This window comes from Dermochelys coriacea, chromosome 4 (genome assembly GCF_009764565.3).
Source record: "Dermochelys coriacea isolate rDerCor1 chromosome 4, rDerCor1.pri.v4, whole genome shotgun sequence".
Classification (NCBI taxonomy): domain Eukaryota; kingdom Metazoa; phylum Chordata; order Testudines; family Dermochelyidae; genus Dermochelys; species Dermochelys coriacea.
In genome coordinates this window covers 117,475,407-117,497,066 of record NC_050071.1, presented here as the reverse complement: position 1 = coordinate 117,497,066, position 21,660 = coordinate 117,475,407, and positions in this window count along the sequence as shown.

The following is a 21,660-nucleotide window of genomic DNA, read 5'->3' as shown; positions in this document are numbered from 1 at the left end:
TAGAGAAACAGTTTTCTTTTAAAACAGGCTGTCACCTTTCTTGCCCATAAGCTTCTGCTGGGAAACTTCTAGCCTCCCTTGGTCACCTTCTGAGTAGAGAATTGTTCAAAGTCACTATTGTAAGCAAACCATTTAAAGGGTGGAGCCATTTAATGTTGTTGGCACCTGATTGCTCTTTTGCCAGTTCCCTTTGGAGACCTAGGTTCAGTTCCCTGCTACAGCACATATCTTCCTGTGAGACCTTAAGCAAGTTACTCTGTGCTTCAGTTCCCATTTGTAAAATGGCCGTAGGGTACTATTCTGCCTTACAGGCTATTGTGAGGATAAACACAGTAAAGATTGTGAGGTTCTCACATGCTATGGTGATTGGGTCATAGATGCATATAGTTTTATAGTCATTCCCTATGCAAGTTTTTCAGCAAGATCAGGGTGGCTTTCACTCTCCAAGAATTTCCCATGCAGTTCTTTTTCTTACTCATTCTTCTCAATGAAATCCAAAATGGTGTCCATGAGCAGCCTGGTCAGTCAATGTTTAAAATCAACCATTCAAGACTTACTTTATTGCAGTAATGACTAGGAGCCCCAGTTATAGACCAGGACCCCATTGAGCTAGGTGCTGTACAAACACATAGACTCAAACTTTAAGATCAGAAGGGACCATTATGATCATCTAGTCTGACCACCTGCACATTGCAGACCACAGAACTTCACTCACCCATGCCTGTAATAGACTCATAACCTCTAGCTGAGTTACTGAAGTCCTCAAATCATGATTTAAAGACTTCAAGCTACAGAGAATCTGCCATTTTTGCTAGTTTAAACCTGCAAGTGACCCGTGACCCATGCTCCATTCTGCAGAGGAAGGTGAAACACTCCCCCTTCCCCAGCTATTGAGACCGATTAACTTGAATATCATGGGGCGATAGCCATGTGGCTCTCCAAGTTTTATACGTTTTCATCATACACAGCAAAAGTCAATGGAGTTTCACCAAAATGAAAGAGCTTTGAGAAGAGAATTAGGCCCAAAGTTTGTTTGGAGTTTTTTTTGGTCACTTTGAAGTTTTTTTGACCAGCTGTACTTTGGCCCATGATCCAACACACCCATAAGAGCCCACTGATAAGTAGAAGCATAATACAATAAGGATGTCATATATCACTAACCTGACTGTCTGTTCCCAAAGTTTCAACAGGTAGTGTTTCTTCTGAAAGCCCCTTTAAGTGTGTTGAGAATATGATGTCCGACAAGCTGCTTCCAGATAATGCAGGAACGCTTTGGTTTTCGCCCAGATTTGATTATATGTACTAATGGCTCACAAGAGTTTTTATTTCATATTCTTAAGTACTTACCAGAAATGTCACGCAGTTGTTTTAAATGATCAGTGCGCACTTTAAAGGGTAGCACTATTTTTACAATAAAGTTTGTATTGACCTTGTTCACTCAAACAAAACTAACTGCTGTGGGATAGACTGACTTCAAGATATAGTCTTGTGGGGTGAAGGGAGTGTTTCATGGATGCACCAGGGCTCCAAGTCTGAATGGGGCTCAGCACCATCAGTTCTCATTGACTTAAATAAAATTTGAGGGTGTGCAGTAGCTCACAGGATCAGGCCCCATGGCTTGGGGACCTGTATGGGCTGTGTGCTAGAGCAGCCCCTGTTCAAACCAAGGTGCAGCATGCTTCCTTCTATGTGAAGTGCTCTCTGCAGGCCACTGAGTGGGTGGGGTTAGAATCTGCCCTCATACCACTGCACTGGGCAAGGGTAATACCACAGCAGCACTAGTTTTGAAGTGATTCTTGTACATCCAGAGTAAATGGTCTGGGATTGTGTGACCCTTGAACAGAGGTATAAGGGGCAGAGGTAAGGTCCTTCATCTCCCATTCTCTTTATGCACCCTGCAGGACTAAATGTAATCTAACCTTCATACAGTGATGTAGCAGATATAGCTTTGAATTCAGTTTCCTCCATCTCCCCATAATAGAATCACCTTTTTATATAAACTGTGTGATGATCCACTGCTGAAAATCATATTTATTATCTGACAAAATTTATATCAAAAGTATTTAGTATCTGATTAAAGTGAAAAAAGTGGATTTGTCATTATTACTAGTTCTATGCAACATATTTAAATAAAAGCTATGTAAACCTCTTTCTGATGGCAGTAAAATGCCTGTGGTTCCTCAGGAGTTTTCAGAATCCTCCATTTGTCATTTTTATTTTGAATAAACCAGCAGATCTTTGACTAAATAAGCAATGATTTAATGCAAACAGAAAGAATAAGAACGTTTAAAAATAATAAATCAACCAAAAGAAAACATATGCATGTTTTATGGATTAATATCTGGGATATGTTAATTGATGTACTCTCTTGTGGATTTCAAGAACATGCAGATTATTCTATCTAAAATGAAAGCATGTATCATTATCTCCAAAAAGTCCCCAGAAGCCCGGTAACAGTGGCTAATGACAGCACAGTGTGAATGTGAAGCAGCTGTGAATTATTTTCAGATACTATCACTGTCAGACTAACAATGTAACAAGAAATAGCTCTTATCTGGAAACTTCCATCATGTTTTCTATTTTTCTTAGCCGTTTAAAAAAAATAATCCCCCCCCAGGTTCTTTTATCCTGACATTGTACTGCTAGGACTTTCGTCGTCTTCTTCTTTTCTATTAGAAAAATTATGGCCCTTACTTTTGGCTTGCTGACAAGTGCGTAAGTACAATACCTTATTCAAGTGACTATCTCACCTTGCTGAACTTTATAGCCAAGTGAAAAAATATTTAACCTCAGGGGACAAACTCAGGACTATGTATGCCTACTGAGTGGCACCTCCGTTAGGATACACTTCTGTTTGTGATCCTGTATTTCATCCTTTTGACATCAACAAGTCCGAAGGTGTTAACCACCACAAAGGCTAGCCATTTTCCTGGGGCTGAATAGTGTGGCAGGGAGGGGTTCTTGTCTTGGGGGTTGGTTCCTGCCTACAGTAGGTATGAATGACCCCATCTTTCCTTCACCAGGAAACTTCCTTTTCCCACTCTGTGCCACCAGTGCCCACTGCTGGTCACAATTATCTCAGGCTGGGAACCAGCTGGGGAGATGTGGCATGCATGTGGATTCAAGATAAGGGGAAGAGAGATTGGGGAGGCCTGAGAATTATTTGGTGGGCTGAGGCTTTTGGGAGTTGCAAGAAGGTCATGAGTGAGATAGCACCCATGGAGTCTTGTCCTGTCTATGGAACTGGTGGCTCTTTTTCTTCGTCTCCAAGTGTTCTTGCCAAGTGCATCTTCCAGGATGACACATACCGTCTTCATATCCTCTTTCAGCCTCTGAAAACCATCTTTTTCTAGATCTTCCTTGTAGTTTTTGTCCCATAACTACTAGCTCTTGTATTCCCTGGCCAACATATCCCAAATTTGTCGATATTCCCTCAGATAAAGGTCTTGATGCTGATCTCAGTTACACCAAAGTGGATTAGGAGATGCTTCAGGTTAATTTTCAGGTTGATATTCAAAGGGCAATTAGCCCAATTTCCATTTAGGCCCTTGAAAATCTCCCCCATAATTCCACCAGACTTATGTAAAGTCTAGTGAAGTTGCTGGAAAAACTGAGTTCATATGTAGAGGAAAACATGGGTAATTATCTTTTTTGTATTCATAACTTAATGTGAACCAAACTTCAAACAAACTCACCAGAGCAGTTCAGCATTTAAAACCTATTCTTTGTCTCCCTGACCTGACAGATAGCAAATACCAGGCATGGATACTGAAAATCTTTGGGTGAGAAGTAACACTGGAAAAGGAACAAATCCTATCACACTTTTATAGGAACAGTAAATAAAAGGCAGTAGCCTATTTCACAAATATACCATGAGAACCGTGAATGGTTTATTAGATTTACCTTTTTCTGTCATTATGGCTTCGTTCTGTGATGGCCATTCTAGCATGTAACCATTGGTGTTTTTTATAAAATATAATTTATTAATATGATAACGAATAATACTTTTAAAATAGGCTATGAACAAAAGCAAATGGTCAGTTTAAATTAATTTCTCCACTTGGAAAAAAAATTGGGTTCTTTTTCAAAATGAAATATTTCATGTTTTACATGTGATTTAATTTAAAGAAAATCTGATTTTTCTCAATTCAAATAGCATGGAATAAGGGTACCACCATCAGTGAAACTGTTTTTTTGTGAAGCATTCGAAAGTTATGAAGAAAAGAGAAGTTGACCTGAATAAGAACTGATATGTTTTTATCAGAGGTCCAAATTGTTAACCACTTGTTATGAGCTTTTTCTCAGAAGTGCTCTTTGATGTTACCATCTCAGCCCTAACTCCATTAATTATTTTATTCCCTGTTTTGATAAATGCTGTACCACATGCATCCAAGTCTGCTAGCAGATTGCTCCAGCTGAGAGAGTACTGGACTCTACTGTGTTGTATAAACTTTTATAAAGAATGTATAAAGCATTTCTACTGAAGCATAATTGGAATGCATCCTGTTGCACTACTAGTCCGGCTTTAGGGATTATTTGACCTATTCCTGTCTCTTCACAGACTCCTGATCAAGAGAAATCTTCATTAAGGGTGACATTCACCACTATATTGAGGGCCAGTACAAACCTCTGCATCATTTATGTCCCTCTTAAGCCCTGTATGGGGGACTTAAGTGGGATTTAAGTAGTGTAGGCCCTGTGCTGGTTCTTTTGTACAGAGCTGAATTCATTCTGTGAGTGGAAGAGATTCTAAATCAGTGTAAACTAGGGCTGTCAAGTGATTAATCATGATTAAAAATTAATTGTGATTAATCATGCTGTTAAACAACAATAGAATGCCATTTATTTTAAATATTTGTGGATATTTACATTTTCAAATATTAATTTTCAGTTACAATATAGAATGCAAAGTGTACAGTGCTCACTTTATATTTTGGATTACAAATATTTGCTCTGTAAAAAAATGTATTTTTCAATTCACCTCATACCGGTACAGTAGTGCAATCTCTTTACCATAAAATTTGATCTTACAAATATAGAATTATGTACAAAAAAACCCCTGCTTTCAAAAATAAAACAATGTGAAACTTTAGCGCCTACAAGTCCACTCAGTCCTACTTCTTGATCAGCCAATCACTCAGACGAACAAGGTTGGTTACAATTTGCAGGAGATAATGCTGCCTGCTTCTTGTTTACAATGTCGTCTGAAAGTGAGAACAGGTGTTTGTGTAGCACTGTTGTAGATGGCATTGCAAGATATTTATGTGCCAGATGCGCTAATGATTCATATGTCCCTTCATGCTTCAACCACCATTCCAGAGGACATGCTTTCATGATGATGGGTTCTGCTTGATAATGATCCAAAGCAGTGCAGACTGATGCATGTTCATTTTCATCATCTGAGTCAGATGCCACCAGCAGAAGGTTGATTTTCTTTTTTGGTTCCATAGTTTCTGCATCAGAGTGTTTCTCTTTTAAGACTTCTGAAAGCATGCTCCACATCTCGTCCCTCTCAGATTTTGGACAGCACTTCAGATTCTTAAACCTTGGGTCAAGTGCTGTAGCTATTTTTAGAAATCTCACATTGGTACCTTCTTTGAATTTTGTTAAATCTGCCATGAAAGTGTTCTTAAAACGAACATGTGCTGGATCATCATCCAAGACTGTTATAACATGAAATATATGCAGAATGAGGGTAAAACAGAGCAAGAGACATAAAGTTTTCTCCCCAAGGAGTACAGTCACAAATTTAATTGATGCATTATTTTTTTAACGAGCATCATCAGCATGGTAGCATCTCCTCTGGAACGGTGGCCAAAGCATGAAGGGGATATGAATGTATAGCATATCTGGCCAGTAAATACCTTGCAATCCTGGCTACAAAAGTACCATGCAAATGCTTGTTCTCACTTTCAGGTGACATTATAAATAAGAAGCAGGCAGCAGTATCTCCCATCAATGTAAACAAGCTTGTTTGTCTTTGCAATCAGCAGAATAAGAAGTAGGACTGAGTGGACTTGTAGGCTCAAGTTTTACACTGTTTTGTTTTTGAATGCAGTTATGTAATCAAAAAAATCTGCATTTGTAAATTACATTTTTACGATAAAGAGATTGCACTACCGTACTTGTATGAGGTGAACTGAAAAATACTATTTATTTTGTTTATCATTTTTATAGTGCATATATCTGTAATCAAAAATAATAATATAAAGTGAGCACTGTGAACTTTGTATTCTGTGTTGTAATTGAAATCAACATTGAAAATGTAGAAAAACATCCAAAAATATTTAATACATTTCAATTGATATTCTATTGTTATAAGTGTGATTAATCACAATTAATTTTTTTGAGTTAATCACATTAAATGTGATTAGTTGACAGCCTTAATGTAAACTTTTTATAAACTTTCCATTGAAGTGAGCATAGAATTTCTATTAGATGGGAACTGGGAATGACAACCTTGAACAGATGGTTAGTGGTTCCGCTGAACAAAGCTTTTCAGTCAAACCATGTCCCAAACTGATGACAAAAATTCTAAATGGGTTTGAATAAGGAATGTACAGAAATGAATGGAAAGATTGTGTATCACCACTGGAGAGATGAACAGTGGAGATTCGTCCCAAGTAGGAAATCAAATGGGTAAATGCACTTGAAACATCCTTGGTGCCACTTGAGGGAGAAAAGCTCAGGTAAACATTTCTGCAACAGCTCATTTAAAATTCTTATTCTGCTGCTTTTGTCTGTGGAGCACCACACAGCACATTGTCTTGCCTCGCATACATACACTCAGGCTGACTGAGGGCACTCAGGGCCAGGTTTGTTAATACAAATAAATGATAATGAAAAGTTACAGCTCAATGGCACTGGGAACTGCAGTGGGGGAAAGTCTCTATTGTGTGCACTGGCATGGCAATGTCGCATAACTGCAGCAACATTTCCAAAGGGTAAGTGATTTTTAGGACAGCGATTTAAAAAATATTTGTAAGGAATAATCATGAAAAAGAATCTTAAACTTGTGCAGGATAGGCAGATTAGCATGAAGAGTGGATTTTGACTTCACCAGTTTTACAGCAGTGTATCTCTACTGACTCAGCATAAATGCGGTCAGTGTATGGACCCTTCGGGTTTTTGCAAGCAGTCCAATCCACTGATCGCAAATCCTTAGTCACAAATGTAGACCCATTGGGACTATTTGTGTGAGTAATGACTTTTTTCCATGAATAGTGGTTTATGGGATCAGGCTTTTATCTTTTACAGCATCTTACATATAAACTGTGTCCTGAAGTAACATAAGAACATATGTACTTTACATTGAGATAAAAATATAAAAGCAGAAAGAAGAATGAAGATTTATGGGAGAAAAGGTTTATTTTTAGATGAGATTTGGAAACAGTTGGACAGATAGTGAAGTGAAAACATAGGAAGGATCTTCTCGATGTGTGTAATGGAGCCCTAATTCTGAGTGGGGGGGAGGGGGGGAGCTACTACAATACAAATAATAGAGCAGAAGACTCCTGTACCGAGAGAAGTGAAAACAGAGAGGAGATGTGTGTTAGATGTGCAGAGAGACCAAGGTGAATAAATGATTAAAAATAAAACCATTTGCAAACTAATGGAATGGTGTAAGTGCTAGCTAATTTGTCAGCTCCCACAGATGAGAAGACCTGCACTGGCTACAGTTCAGTTTGCTGCTGCCCACCGCTATTTCTACAAATAATGAACAGTTGATTGGCTAATGGGGTGTCATATAGAATACTTCTAGTTAGTTGCAAACTTGGAGCTAATCACCATCTGATTTTTCTGCAGCTCCCGATAACAGCCACAGGTGATACATTTAACTTAACACCCCCCATCCCAATTTTGCTTAAATGAGTGTATTGAAGGATGCTGCTGAACTCTACTTGTCCACCAGGCATGGGGAATGAGCTATCTTGTATAAGTAGGAATAAGCAATAGATACCCAGTAAAAGTACATTTAATGTTTCTTTAGGCCTTGCCTTGTCTTTTTCTAGCACAAAAATCTAAAATGTTTCACTTTCCATGGGAACAGCTTGTTCTCATCTATAATTCTTTTCTTTTTGTTTTCCTTTGGATTATTAGCCATCAGGTACATTGTTCTTGTATCTCCTCAAAATTTCATGAAAAATTACGCACATGTTAGACAGGGTGATGCTAAATCAAATGCTCAGGAAGAAAACAATCTGTACCTGATTTGCTTATTTTTTTTTTTTGCATTACATGCAGGTTGTTATTAAATGTTGAGGTTGTTTAATTGAATGTTTTGCAATCCAAGCACTGGTTATGAAACCATCAAATATACTAGTAGTTTATAAGGAATAAACAGAAAATATGAATAACATTAGTTTATTTTGTATTCAATGTTACAGTAATTATTAATTGCATAGGAGCTCATACACATAGAATAATAGAGAAGCAGTAAGTCAAGGAGGGCTTGATTCTGCAAGGGGCCCTCAAGTGTTACATACTTTTCATTCCCATGGACTTCCAGTGGAGTTGAGGATGCTGAGATCCTTGTAGGATCAAGACCAAAGGTCCAAATCCAATGCACATTTAAATTAAAAGGAATCCTGCCACTAACTTCAACACACATTACTTCAGCCCCTAAATAGCATGGTGTGACACACAAGCATTTACATCACCTTCCTCCCCTGTAGAATTGCCAGGGTGCAACCGAATGACATTCCCTTCTGTGACAGGTTTCAGAGTGGTAGCCGTGTTAATCTGTATCAGCAAAAAGAATGAGGAATACTTGTGGCACCTTAGAGCCTAACAAATTTATTTGAGCATAAGCTTTTGTGGGCTAAAACCCACTTCATCGGATGCATGCATACCTTCTTGTCAACTGTTGGAAATGGGCCATCCTGATTATCACTACAGAAGATTTTTTTTTCTCCTGCTGATAATAGCTCACCTTAACTGATCACTCTCGTTATAGTGGGTATGACGACACCCATTTTTCATTTTGTGTGTGTGTGTGTGTATCTATATCTATATCTATCTTCCTACTGTATTTTCCAGTGCATGCATTCAATGAAGTGGGTTTTAGCCCACAAAAGCTTATGCTCAAATTTGTTAGTCTCTAAGGTGCCACAAGTACTCCTCATTCTTATTCCCTTCTGTGTACCTTAGAAACTCTGCAGGAGGGACTCCCCTTCCGCCAAACACCTTAGGAGGTCAAGTTGTGGTGCTCCTATAATGAATCTAATCAGGAAATGTCTTTAATAGGTGGAAACATAAGTGAAAATTAGTAACTTCAGTATCCTGCACCTTGTGCTCCACATGAAACACCAACCTTGGAGGATTAAAAGAAACAAAACAATACTGTATTGGATACAAGCCATTCAGCTCACCTGGCACAATCTCATGCTATTCAATATTTATTAGATCCCTGCAGGATTAGGCCTAAGATTGTGATATCTGTATTTGAGTCCCAAATCAATTTCTACTTAGGCTGCTAGTGCTGGGTTTGTTAGCAGAAAAAGTTATCGATCTAGCCTTAAACAAAGGTAACCCAACCCCCAGACTCTGAAAAATGCTGAATTTGAGCTACTCACCATGAAGACCTTGACTAGTTAAAGCTTTAGACACGAGCTCAAACTAAATGGTCTATTTTACTAATTACCTATACACTATTTTGGTGTCTGAGAGCCTTCCAGAATTAGCAGATTAACCACGTAGACTAATTCCTAACACCAAAATGTCAGACACTGGTACAATTTATAAATAGTCTCTCTCCCACCAGTGAAATGTTATCTATATAAGGCTCCAATCTAATAAAACCCCTGAGAACGTCCACTGAAGTCAAAGTTACGCATGGTTACGCAAAGTTACCCTCGGATCGCTACCCCTTCCTGCTTCTCCACGTGGGCACCAATGATACTGCCAAGAATGACCTTGAGCGGATCACTGCGGACTACGTGGCTCTGGGAAGAAGGATAAAGGAGTTGGAGGCGCAAGTGGTGTTCTCGTCCATTCTCCCCGTGGAAGGAAAAGGCCTGGGTAGGGACCGTCGAATCGTGGAGGTCAACGAATGGCTACGCAGGTGGTGTCGGAGAGAAGGCTTTGGATTCTTTGACCATGGGATGGTGTTCCATGAAGGAGGAGTGCTGGGCAGAGACGGGCTCCATCTTACGAAGAGAGGGAAGAACATCTTTGCCAGCAGGCTGGCTAACCTAGTGAGGAGGGCTTTAAACTAGGTTCACCGGGGGAAGGAGACCAAAGCCCTGAGGTAAGTGGGAAAGCGGGATACCGGGAGGAAGCACAGGCAGGAATGTCTGTGAGGGGAGGGCTCCTGCCTCATACTGGGAATGAGGGGCGATCAACAGGTTATCTCAAGTGCTTATATACAAATGCACAAAGCCTTGGAAACAAGCAGGGAGAACTGGAGGTCCTGGTGATGTCAAGGAATTATGACGTGATTGGAATAACAGAGACTTGGTGGGATAACTCACATGACTGGAGTACAGTCATGGATGGTTATAAACTGTTCAGGAAGGACAGGCAGGGCAGAAAAGGTGGGGGAGTAGCACTGTATGTAAGGGAGCAGTATGACTGCTCAGAGCTCCGGTACGAAACTGTGGAAAAAACCTGAGTGTCTCTGGATTAAGTTTAGAAGTGTGTGCAACAAGAGTGATGTCATGGTGGGAGTCTGCTATAGACCACCGGACCAGGGGGATGAGGTGGATGAGGCTTTCTTCCGGCAACTCACGGAAGCTACTAGATCGCATGCCCTGATTCTCATGGGTGACTTTAATTTTCCTGATATCTGCTGGGAGAGCAATACAGCGGTGCATAGACAATCCAGGAAGTTTTTGGAAAGCGTAGGGGACAATTTCCTGGTGCAAGTGCTAGGGGAGCCAACTAGGGGGAGCGCTTTTCTTGACCTGCTGCTCACAAACCGGGTAGAATTAGTGGGGGAAGCAAAAGTGGATGGGAATCTGGGAGGCAGTGACCATGAGTTGGTTGAGTTCAGGATCCTGACGCAGGGAAGAAAGGTAAGCAGCAGGATACGGACCCTGGACTTCAGGAAAGCAGACTTTGACTCCCTCAGGGAACAGATGGCCAGGATCCCCTGGGGGACTAACATGAAAGGGAAGGGAGTCCAGGAGAGCTGGCTGTATTTCAAGGAATCCCTGTTGAGGTTACAGGGACAAACCATCCCGATGAGTCGAAAGAATAGTAAATATGGCAGGCGACCAGCTTGGCTTAATGGTGAAATCCTAGCGGATCTTAAACATAAAAAAGAAGCTTACAAGAAGTGGAAGGTTGGACATATGACCAGGGAAGAGTATAAAAATATTGCTCGGGCATGTAGGAAAGATATCAGGAGGGCCAAATCGCACCTGGAGCTGCAGCTAGCAAGAGATGTCAAGAGTAACAAGAAGGGTTTCTTCAGGTATGTTGGCAACAAGAAGAAAGCCAAGGAAAGTGTGGGCCCCTTACTGAATGAGGGAGGCAAGCTAGTGACAGAGGATGTGGAAAAAGCTAATGTACTCAAAGCTTTTTTTGCCTCTGTTTTCACTAACAAGGTCAGCTCCCAGACTGCTGTGCTGGGCATCACAAAATGGGGAAGAGATGGCCAGCCCTCTGTAGAGATAGAGGTGGTTAGGGACTATTTAGAAAAGCTGGACGTGCACAAGTCCATGGGGCCGGACGAATTGCATCCGAGAGTGCTGAGGGAATTGGCGGCTGTGATTGCAGAGCCCTTGGCCATTATCTTTGAAAACTCGTGGCGAACGGGGGAAGTCCCGGATGACTGGAAAAAGGCTAATGTAGTGCCCATCTTTAAAAAAGGGAAGAAGGAGGATCCTGGGAACTACAGGCCGGTCAGCCTAACCTCAGTCCCTGGAAAAATCATGGAGCAGGTCCTCAAAGAATCAATCCTGAAGCACTTAGAGGAGAGGAAAGTGATCAGGAACAGTCAGCATGGATTCACCAAGGGAAGGTCATGCCTGACTAATCTAATCGCCTTTTATGATGAGATTACTGGTTCTGTGGATGAAGGGAAAGCAGTGGATGTATTGTTTCTTGACTTTAGCAAAGCTTTTGACACGGTCTCCCACAGCATTCTTGTCAGCAAGTTAAGGAAGTATGGGCTGGATGAATGCACTATAAGGTGGGTAGAAAGCTGGCTAGATTGTCGGGCTCAACGGGTAGTGATCAATGGCTCCATGTCTAGTTGGCAGCCGGTGTCAAGTGGAGTGCCCCAGGGGTCGGTCCTGGGGCCCGTTTTGTTCAATATCTTCATAAATGATCTGGAGGATGGTGTGGATTGCACTCTCAGCAAATTTGCGGATGATACTAAACTGGGAGGAGTGGTAGATACGCTGGAGGGGAGGGATAGGATACAGAAGGACCTAGACAAATTGGAAGATTGGGCCAAAAGAAATCTAATGAGGTTCAATAAGGATAAGTGCAGGGTCCTGCACTTAGGATGGAAGAATCCAATGCACCGCTACAGACTAGGGACCGAATGGCTCGGCAGCAGTTCTGCGGAAAAGGACCTAGGGGTGACAGTGGACGAGAAGCTGGATATGAGTCAGCAGTGTGCCCTTGTTGCCAAGAAGGCCAATGGCATTTTGGGATGTATAAGTAGGGGCATAGCGAGCAGATCGAGGGACGTGATCGTTCCCCTCTATTCGACACTGGTGAGGCCTCATCTGGAGTACTGTGTCCAGTTTTGGGCCCCACACTACAAGAAGGATATGGATAAATTGGAAAGAGTACAGCGAAGGGCAACAAAAATGATTAGGGGTCTAGAGCACATGACTTATGAGGAGAGGCTGAGGGAGCTGGGATTGTTTAGTCTGCAGAAGAGAAGAATGAGGGGGGATTTGATAGCTGCTTTCAACTACCTGAAAGGGGGTTTCAAAGAGGATGGCTCTAGACTGTTCTCAATGGTAGCAGATGACAGAACGAGGAGTAATGGTCTCAAGTTGCAATGGGGGAGGTTTAGATTGGATATTAGGAAAAACTTTTTCACTAAGAGGGTGGTGAAACACTGGAATGCGTTACCTAGGGAGGTGGTAGAATCTCCTTCCTTAGAGGTTTTTAAGGTCAGGCTTGACAAAGCCCTGGCTAGGATGATTTAACTGGGACTTGGTCCTGCTTTGAGCAGGGGGTTGGACTAGATGACCTTCTGGGGTCCCTTCCAACCCTGATATTCTATGATTCTATGATTCTATGTGCTTTGCTGTCCTGGGACCTAGATAAGATAGTCACTCCCATGCTGACTCCCTATACCAATAACTCATGTCAAGCTCTGAGCATGCCCAGTGTGAACTAAATTTATCCAAAAGGCTGGGCAGTGACAAATTAAGCTGAGTGCTCCTGCAGTTAAAGAAGTTGCCCTCTCTGTTCTGACAACTTTGACTGCTAGGAACTTCTAACAGACTCTTCATATTAGAAGAAAAAATGTAACTAAAAGAAAGCAGGATCAAGAAAAACAAGAAATTGGTTGATTTTTTTTAAAGTGCATAGTTATGATTTATCAACAGTAATAAGACTTCAGATTGTGCCTAAAAGAGAAGGTTATTACAGGAGAATATTGTCAGTGCTCTGGCAAAATCTATAGCTTTAACTGAGCTTATCAGATTTGTGACACTAACTTTGGGAAAGGAGGATGAATTGGGAACTGCATAGAAAGGAAAAAAAGGGACCTCATTTGCAGACACAAACTGTCTCCTACAGCAGCATGGATTTGTTTGATTACTGTTCTATCCTTTTTTCAGAGTAGCAGCCGTGTTAGTCTGTATTCGCAAAAAGAAAAGGAGTACTTGTGGCACCTTGGAGACTAACAAATTTATTAGAGCATAAGCTTTCGTGAGCTACAGCTCACTTCACTGGATGTGAGCTGTAGCTCACGAAAGCTTATGCTGTAATAAATTTGTTATTCTCTAAGGTGCCACAAGTACTCCTTTTCTTTTTGTTCTATCCTTAGCACTGTCATTTGAAAACAATACATTTCTCCCTCATTCATTACTGATACAATCTGAAGATGTACCAAACAGTTGAGTAGAAATGTAAGACCTCTTCCTTCTGGGTAATTTAAGGTTTGGTTTCTCTCAACAATTTAAGAATTACTCTCAAATAAAAGCAGGAAATGTTTATTAATACTACTGGATAGATATGAGTACAATTCCTGATGCTCTGTTATCAAAGTTATCAGGTCTGTAACCAACAGCACTTCTGGACTACTCTCCCTGTCAATTCTGCACTTTCTCTTCCCTCTTCCATCAGCTGTGCCAGCCCACTTTTGCCTACAGCTGCTGCACATTCTCCTCCCTGGATATGTTGCTGGTCTGTTTCAATGTATAATTCTCAGTCTCCTGCAATCCTATTCTCACTTCTCTCTTCCTTTGTCTAAACTCAGGACTTGCCACTGCATTTAGATTCCCATTTTATACACCATGCATTGCATCTGTTGATGACTAACCGGATCTGTAAAAGATACATCCAACCAGGACACTTAAGAGTCAATGTATCAATAGTTGAGGACAAAAGAGGGCTATGACATGCTACCAGGCCATTATTTTAGTAGCTTGGAAGTATCAAGATATTCTTTCCTAGGGAAGTCTGGAATGCTACAGTAGATCTTTCACTTTCAGAAGGAAGACTGATAAAATCAGTACTCTCCTCCAAAGAAAACAAAAAGGAGCTCTGACCTCAAGTGCAGGGTGTTGACAAAGGCACAGTTTTCAACCATTTGTTCACAAACCTCTGCTCAAAACTATTCAATATCAGAAGACAAGATCCAATATATATTTAGATCTTCTTCTCCACACATGATTCTCCATTACTGCCCCCAAAATTCATCTCAAAACTTTGAAGATAAAGGTGTTCAGCTGCCTTTCTTTCTTCCTTAGTAAATGCCCAAGTCCCATATCCATATAAAAGAAGATCTAATGGGGAACTGCAGGAGGTCTATGGAGAATCAAAAATGCAGTAAATGTACTGAAATGCCAATGACTTCAGTATGCAGGGCATGTAGTTAGGTTAGTAGAACACAGAACAGTCAAGTGTCTCTTGGAATGGCATCCTTATTGTGTCCAATCTCATGGCTGACCAAGGAGAAGGGGGAGAAATAATACTGAGCAAGATCTAAGAGCTCTTAAAGTGAATTACCAAATGTGAAAAAATGTGCTTGATAGAAAAAGGTGTGTGGGGGTAGGAGGTGGGGAGGGACAGATAGTGAGTTGGGCCAAGAATCTTATGATCTGTAGAACAGGGAGTAAGTAATGTATATTTAGAGTCTGAAATAACTTGGGATAGGAGGATAGTTCTTATGGAGGTCACAAGGTCTTGAACTAATAGGTATGCTGTCAGTTGCATGGATTTGAATTTAGTTAATCCAATAAACCTGGTGTCTATCAAAAGCCAGAAATGGCAAGAATTGAGAAGGGAGTTCTAATGTGCAGCAGGACAAACTTTTTATACTGTTACTGTTCCCAATTTAACACCATCCTGGATACATTTGCAAGATACAGACTCAGATGACCCCACCTTTGGAATAAAGGACCTCCTGTCTCTCTAAGGCCATGTGTATGCTACAGAGTTAAGTCAATGATCATAAACCACTTTAATTACATGGGTTGTGCACATCCACACAATGCCCCTTCTGTCAGAGGATCGCATTCACAGTAGGTGCTCTTGCACTGATGGAGTGTTGCATCGTGGGTAGCTATCCCACTGTGCAACTTGACATCCTCTGCTGCGAGGAGCTCTGGGGATGCATGCATCTTTATCAACTGTGTGAAAGCTGTGTACTGGGATTTTCTTTCCAGACCAGAAGATTCAAATTGGGGATGTGGAAATGCTTATAGTGATCCTGGAAGACCCTGCCTATGCCCTGCTTACATGGTTCATGAAGCTTTACACTGGGATCCTAGACACCAGCAAGAAGCGCTTCAACAATAGGCTCAACAGATGCCGAATGACATGTGCCTTTGGCCAATTAAAAGGTTGCTGGTGCTGAATTTTTGGCAGATTAGACCTCAATGAGGAAAATATTCTGGTGGTCATTGCAGCCTACTGTGCTCTGCATAACATTTGTGGAGTGAAAAGAGAAAACTTTCCCAAGGATAGAATGCTAAGGTAGATTGTCTGGCTGCTGATTTTGAGAAGCCAGATACCAGGGCTATTAGAGAGGCAGAGCGTGGCTATTTGAATTAGGATGGCTTTGAAGGACCATTTTGACAGTGAACCCCAGCAATGTGTCTTTATGTGATATAGTTGGCCAGGCAATGTTTACTTGCTGCCTTGAATGACCCCTGTAGTGCTTGCTTCCTGAGTGTTAATTGTAGTGAGCAAATATTTTTGCCTATATCTACTGTGTTTTGCTATTAGCAACAACTAATGTGTGTATGACACACAGACTCATTTTATTTCAAAGACTAAAGTTTAATAACAGGACAAAACACAAAAATTTTGTTAAACGGGACATGGAAATGAGGAACAGTCTCTTGGTTATGGCCTGCACAGCTACATGTAACTCCAGCTTTCATTGTGAAACCAGACTTTAGGTGTGGAGTGCACGGGGTATGGCGAGGAATCAGGAACATGTGAGGAATGTGGTGAAGTAGTTTGGGGAGGGCATGGAATGTAATTCTATATTAGCTGCAGGGGGAGTCATGGTGGATGTGCTCAGACTGCAGCATAATGAGGGACTTGAGCGTCTCTGTCTGGCCATCCAGTAGCTTTATCATCTGCGCCTGCCCCTGTATCCAGTGTAGTGTAGTATAGTTTCATGTAGACAAGGCCTGAGTCTAGTTGACAGTAACATGACAAATCTATTGTCTTGGCTTGTGTGGCATAGACACCAAGTGCTCATTTAGAGAGAGCTGTGCTAACAAAGAGCCTCCTAACTCACTCAGCCTGTGTCTTTATTATACAACAGGATAGCTGGTATAATTTGCAGATAAAATAAAAATGGTAGAGTGGTAAATAATGGTTCAGTTCTCAAGAACAACCTGGATTGCGTGGTAAGATGGACTCATTTGAAAAATATGCATTGTAATACAATTAAATGTAAGTCCATACATCTGTGAACCAAGATTAAGAGATCATAGTTATGGAGGAAACTCTATTTTGAAAAACAGTGACTCAGAAAGGGACTTTGTAGTTATACTAAACAACCAGCTGAATGAGCTTGCAATGCAGTGGCTAAGAGAGCAAATGAGATCCTGGGATGTATAGCCTTTTATTTTATTTAAAGTGGATTTCGTAATGTTGTATTATACCACCATGGGTTCAGCTCTGGTGGGTACAATTTCAAGCTTAACAGAGAAAGTCGTCACTGCCACTTGCTTTAGATTTAGAGTCTCTAAGAACACACAAAGACCAAGGATAGTGACCACATCTACTAGACCTTGTACTTGTAAATGTTTGTTTTGTAAGTTTTATTAAAAGTTACAATTAAGATTATGATTACCCAAGCATATAGAAATCCTACAAAGACCTAGTTACAAATATAGTTATGAATATTGTTAAGGATGTGAGTATAAGGTCTGATGGCAGCCTTACCAATTAATAATCAGTAGAGGGATGGTTCCTGATGAAATTTTCCCACAGGAAACTCATATTACCCAATCTGTGAGACCTCTTTTATCTTGTAATTCTGACTGTACCTAACACTATGCATGTGCATGAAGGTGTCCACCCTCTTTTTCCTTATTTGTATTGTGTCTCCCCCCAAAATATTGAGTATCCTGTTTTCAGAGGTTGGTTATAGTTCCTTTTCTTCTCATTAGCATTTATGCGCATAGTATACCCAGCAGTTAGGGCATGTGCTGGAAAAATGTGGCCACTGGTTGTCTTGTAACCAAACTTAATCTTAAAGTTAACTTTTTGCAATGCTACCCATTGGTCCAGCTATTCCCATAATTTTGTGGCATAGGGTCATTCTTTGGTCACTTACTTATGTCAAGCATTTCTTAAGTCTAAGGCTTAGTAAGGCTAAGCTAAAATCTTATAAGCCTCAGCCGTAGGCCTTGCATTTCAGCCCTACATACTTAGATACCTAATACATAATTACCACTTCTAAATAAATATCAATCTTCTATAATCCTACAATTTAAATCTGTTTAGCATACAATGATTATATATATATTACATGATGATAGTTAAAATCATAACATCCCAGAAATAATGAATGAAAAAATGAACTAATTAGCTACAGATGTGTAAGCAAAGGAATATCCAGTAGAAATGGGGATGTGCTGTTACCACTGTATACAGCATAAGGGATACCATCACTGGAATACTGAGTCCAGCTCTCATGTCTACACTTTAAAAAGGATATTGACAAATTGGAAAGGGTTCAGAAAAGAGCTACAAGAATGATCCAAGGTCTAGAAAACCTGCCTTACAATGGGAGACTAGAGAAGCTCAATCTGTTTTGTTTAACAAAGTACCTACATTGGCAAGAGACTTATAAAAGAAGAGGACTCTTTTTAATCTAGCTGACAAAGGTATAATATCTCATGGCTGGAAACTGAAACTAGACAAACTTCAGACCAGAAATAAGGTGCAATTTTTAACAGTAAGGGAAATTAACCATTAGCATAATTTATCTAGAGATGCAGTAGATTCTCCATCACTCACGGAGCATACAGCTACTACAATTTACAACTTCCCTGGCATAGCAGGGAACTGAAAGGGAGATACTGACCTTGGACTGTTCCAGGGCAGAGCAACAAGTGATCCCTTATTCAGGCCAGATTGAAATCTCGTCCTTAAGGAGCTTCTTAATTGCTTTCCAGGCCCCCCCATCTTACAAGCTATGAAATCATAAAATGGTGTGATATAAACTTGATTTCTTCTTCTTTATTTTAAATATTTATGAAGTTAATGGATGAGGAGAATGCAACCGATAAAAGAGGACAGGATCCTGATCTGGTGTAAACAAATGTAGCTCCATTTAAATCAACTGAGTATGCTGATTTACTTCTGCTGAGGATCTGGCCCAATATATTTGAATTTTAGCAAAGCATTTGCAACAGACTCTTGTGAAATCTCAATTGAAAAATTAATTCAACTTGATTTGGACAGAAGCATGATCATGGGGGATTGAAAACTGACATACCATACACAAAAGGTAAAAGTAGGGCTGTCAAGAGATTAAAAAGATTAATCGTGCGCTTAATCACAATGTTAATAATATAATATTATTTATATAAATATTTTTGATGTTTTCCACATTTTCAAATATATTGATTTCAATTACAACAAAGAACACAAAGTGTACAGTGCTCACTTTATATATTTTATTATAAATATTTGTGCTATAAAAATGAGATTGTATTAAGTGAATTGAAAAAATATTAGTACTGCAGTGCAATCTCTTTATCATGAAAGTTGAACTTACAAATGTAGAGTTAAGTACAAAAAATAACTGCATTCAATAACAAAACAATGTAAAACTTTAGAGCCCACAAATCTACTCAGTCCTACTTCTTTTTCAGCCCACTACTCAACCAAGTTTGTTTACAATGTCAGCTGAAAGTGAGAACAGGCATTTGCAAGGCACTGTTGTAGCTGGCGTTGCAAGATATTTACAAGTCAGATGCGCTGAAGATTCATATGTCCTTCATGCTTGGAAGCATGTCCTCTAGAATGGTGATGATGGGTTCTGCTCGATAATGATCCAAAGCAGTGCAGACCAACACATGTTCATTTTCATCATCTGAGTCAGATGCCACTAGCAGAAGGTTGATTTTCTTTTTTGATGGTTTGGGTTCTGTAGTTTCCACATTGGAGTGTTACTCTTCTAAGACTTCTGAAAGCATGCTCCACACCTCTTCCCTCTCAGATTTTGGAAGGCACTTCAAATTCTTAAACCTTGGGTTGAAGAATGTAGCTATCTTTAGAAATCTCACATTGGTACTTTCTTTGGATTTTGTCAAATCTTCAGTGAAAATCTTCTTAAAATGAATAACATGCTGGGTCATCTGTGAGACTGCTATAACATGAAATATATGTTAGAATGTGGGTAAAACATAGAGCAGGGGACATACAATTCTCCCCCCCCCCAGGAGTACAATCACAGATTTAATTAACACTTCTTTTTTAACGAGCTTCATCAGCATGAAAGCATGTCATTTGGAATGTTGGCCAAAGCATGAAGGGGCATATGAATGTTTAGCATATCTGGTACATAAATACCTTGCAATGCTGGCTACAAAAGTGCCATGAGAACATCTGTTTTCACTTGCAGGTGACTTTGTAAATAAGAAGTGGGCAGCATTATCTCCTGTAAATGTAAACAAACTTGTTTCTTTGAGCGATTGGCTGCACAAGAAGTAGGACTGAGTGGACTTGTAGGTGCTAAAGTTTTACATTGTTTTGTTTCTGAGTGCAGTTATGTAACAAAAAAAATCTACATTTGTAAGTTACGCTTTCATGATAAAGAGATTGCACTATGCTACTTGAATGATGTGAATTGAAAAATACTATTTCTTTTATCATTGTTACAGTGCAAATATTTGTAATAAAAAAATATAAAGTGAGCACTGTACATTTTGTACTTTCTTGCCATTGAAATCAATATATTTGAAAATGTAGTAAAATATCCAAAATATTTAATAAATTTCAATTGGTATTCTATTTAACAGTGTGATTAAAATTGATTAATCATGATTAATTTTTTGAGTTAATTGCTTGAGTTAACTGCGATTAATTGACAGCTGTAGGCAAAAGTAAACAGTGTATCAAGTTGGAAAGAAATATCTCGTGGGTTATATTTCAGGGATCAGTGTTAAGACTGGGTTTATTTAACATCTCCATGAATATTCTTGAAATTAACAACATCTTAATGAAACTCCCAGGGGTTAAGAAGTTGGAATGGCTGCAGATAGCAGTGAGGGCAGACAGATTAGAAATACAGATATCTCTTTAAAATGTGAATCGCTTGGGACAATGCAAGCTATTACAACCTAAATTCCCTGTAAGCTGCATGGCCACACAGCAGCCTATTTAGCGCTGCACAGGCACTCAGAGATCCTGCCCAGGGACCTGCTGTGGCTGGGGGAGGGAGCCCCTCCCGCGGCCCCACCTAGCTCAGCCCGCAACCTGCCACAGTTGTGATGGCCCCCTGGCCCCATCTATGCCAGGGCCCAGACCTGACCAGGGCATTGCGGCCTGGCCCAGACCCAGCTGAGGCTGGGGCGGCCCGGCCCAGACTTGTGGCCGGATGCTTCTCCCTGAACCCAGTTGTGGTACAGCTGTTGCAGGTGTGGTGCCCCTCCCTGAACCCAGCCCTGGCTGGACATGCGGGGGCTGAGGGAAAGGCACCTATCCTGTGGCCCCAGACCTGGAGCTGCCACAGCAGGGAGAGGAGCCCCTCACCCCCAGCCCAGGTGCTGCTGTGGGGAGAGAGAGCTGAGAAGAGTCCTTTCTCTCCCCTCCACAGCCCCAGAGCATCTTCCTGCACCCCATACCCCTCACCCCCAGCCCCACCTCAGAGCCCACATCTCCAGCCAGAGCCCTCATAACCCTGCACCCCATCCCTCTGACCTAGTCCTGAGCCTTCTCCCATACTCCAAACTTCTCAGCCCCACCCCCACCACATGGATTTTATTATGTGCACCGATACAAAGGTGATGTGTGACACATCACCTCCATACTGGTGCACATAACAAAATT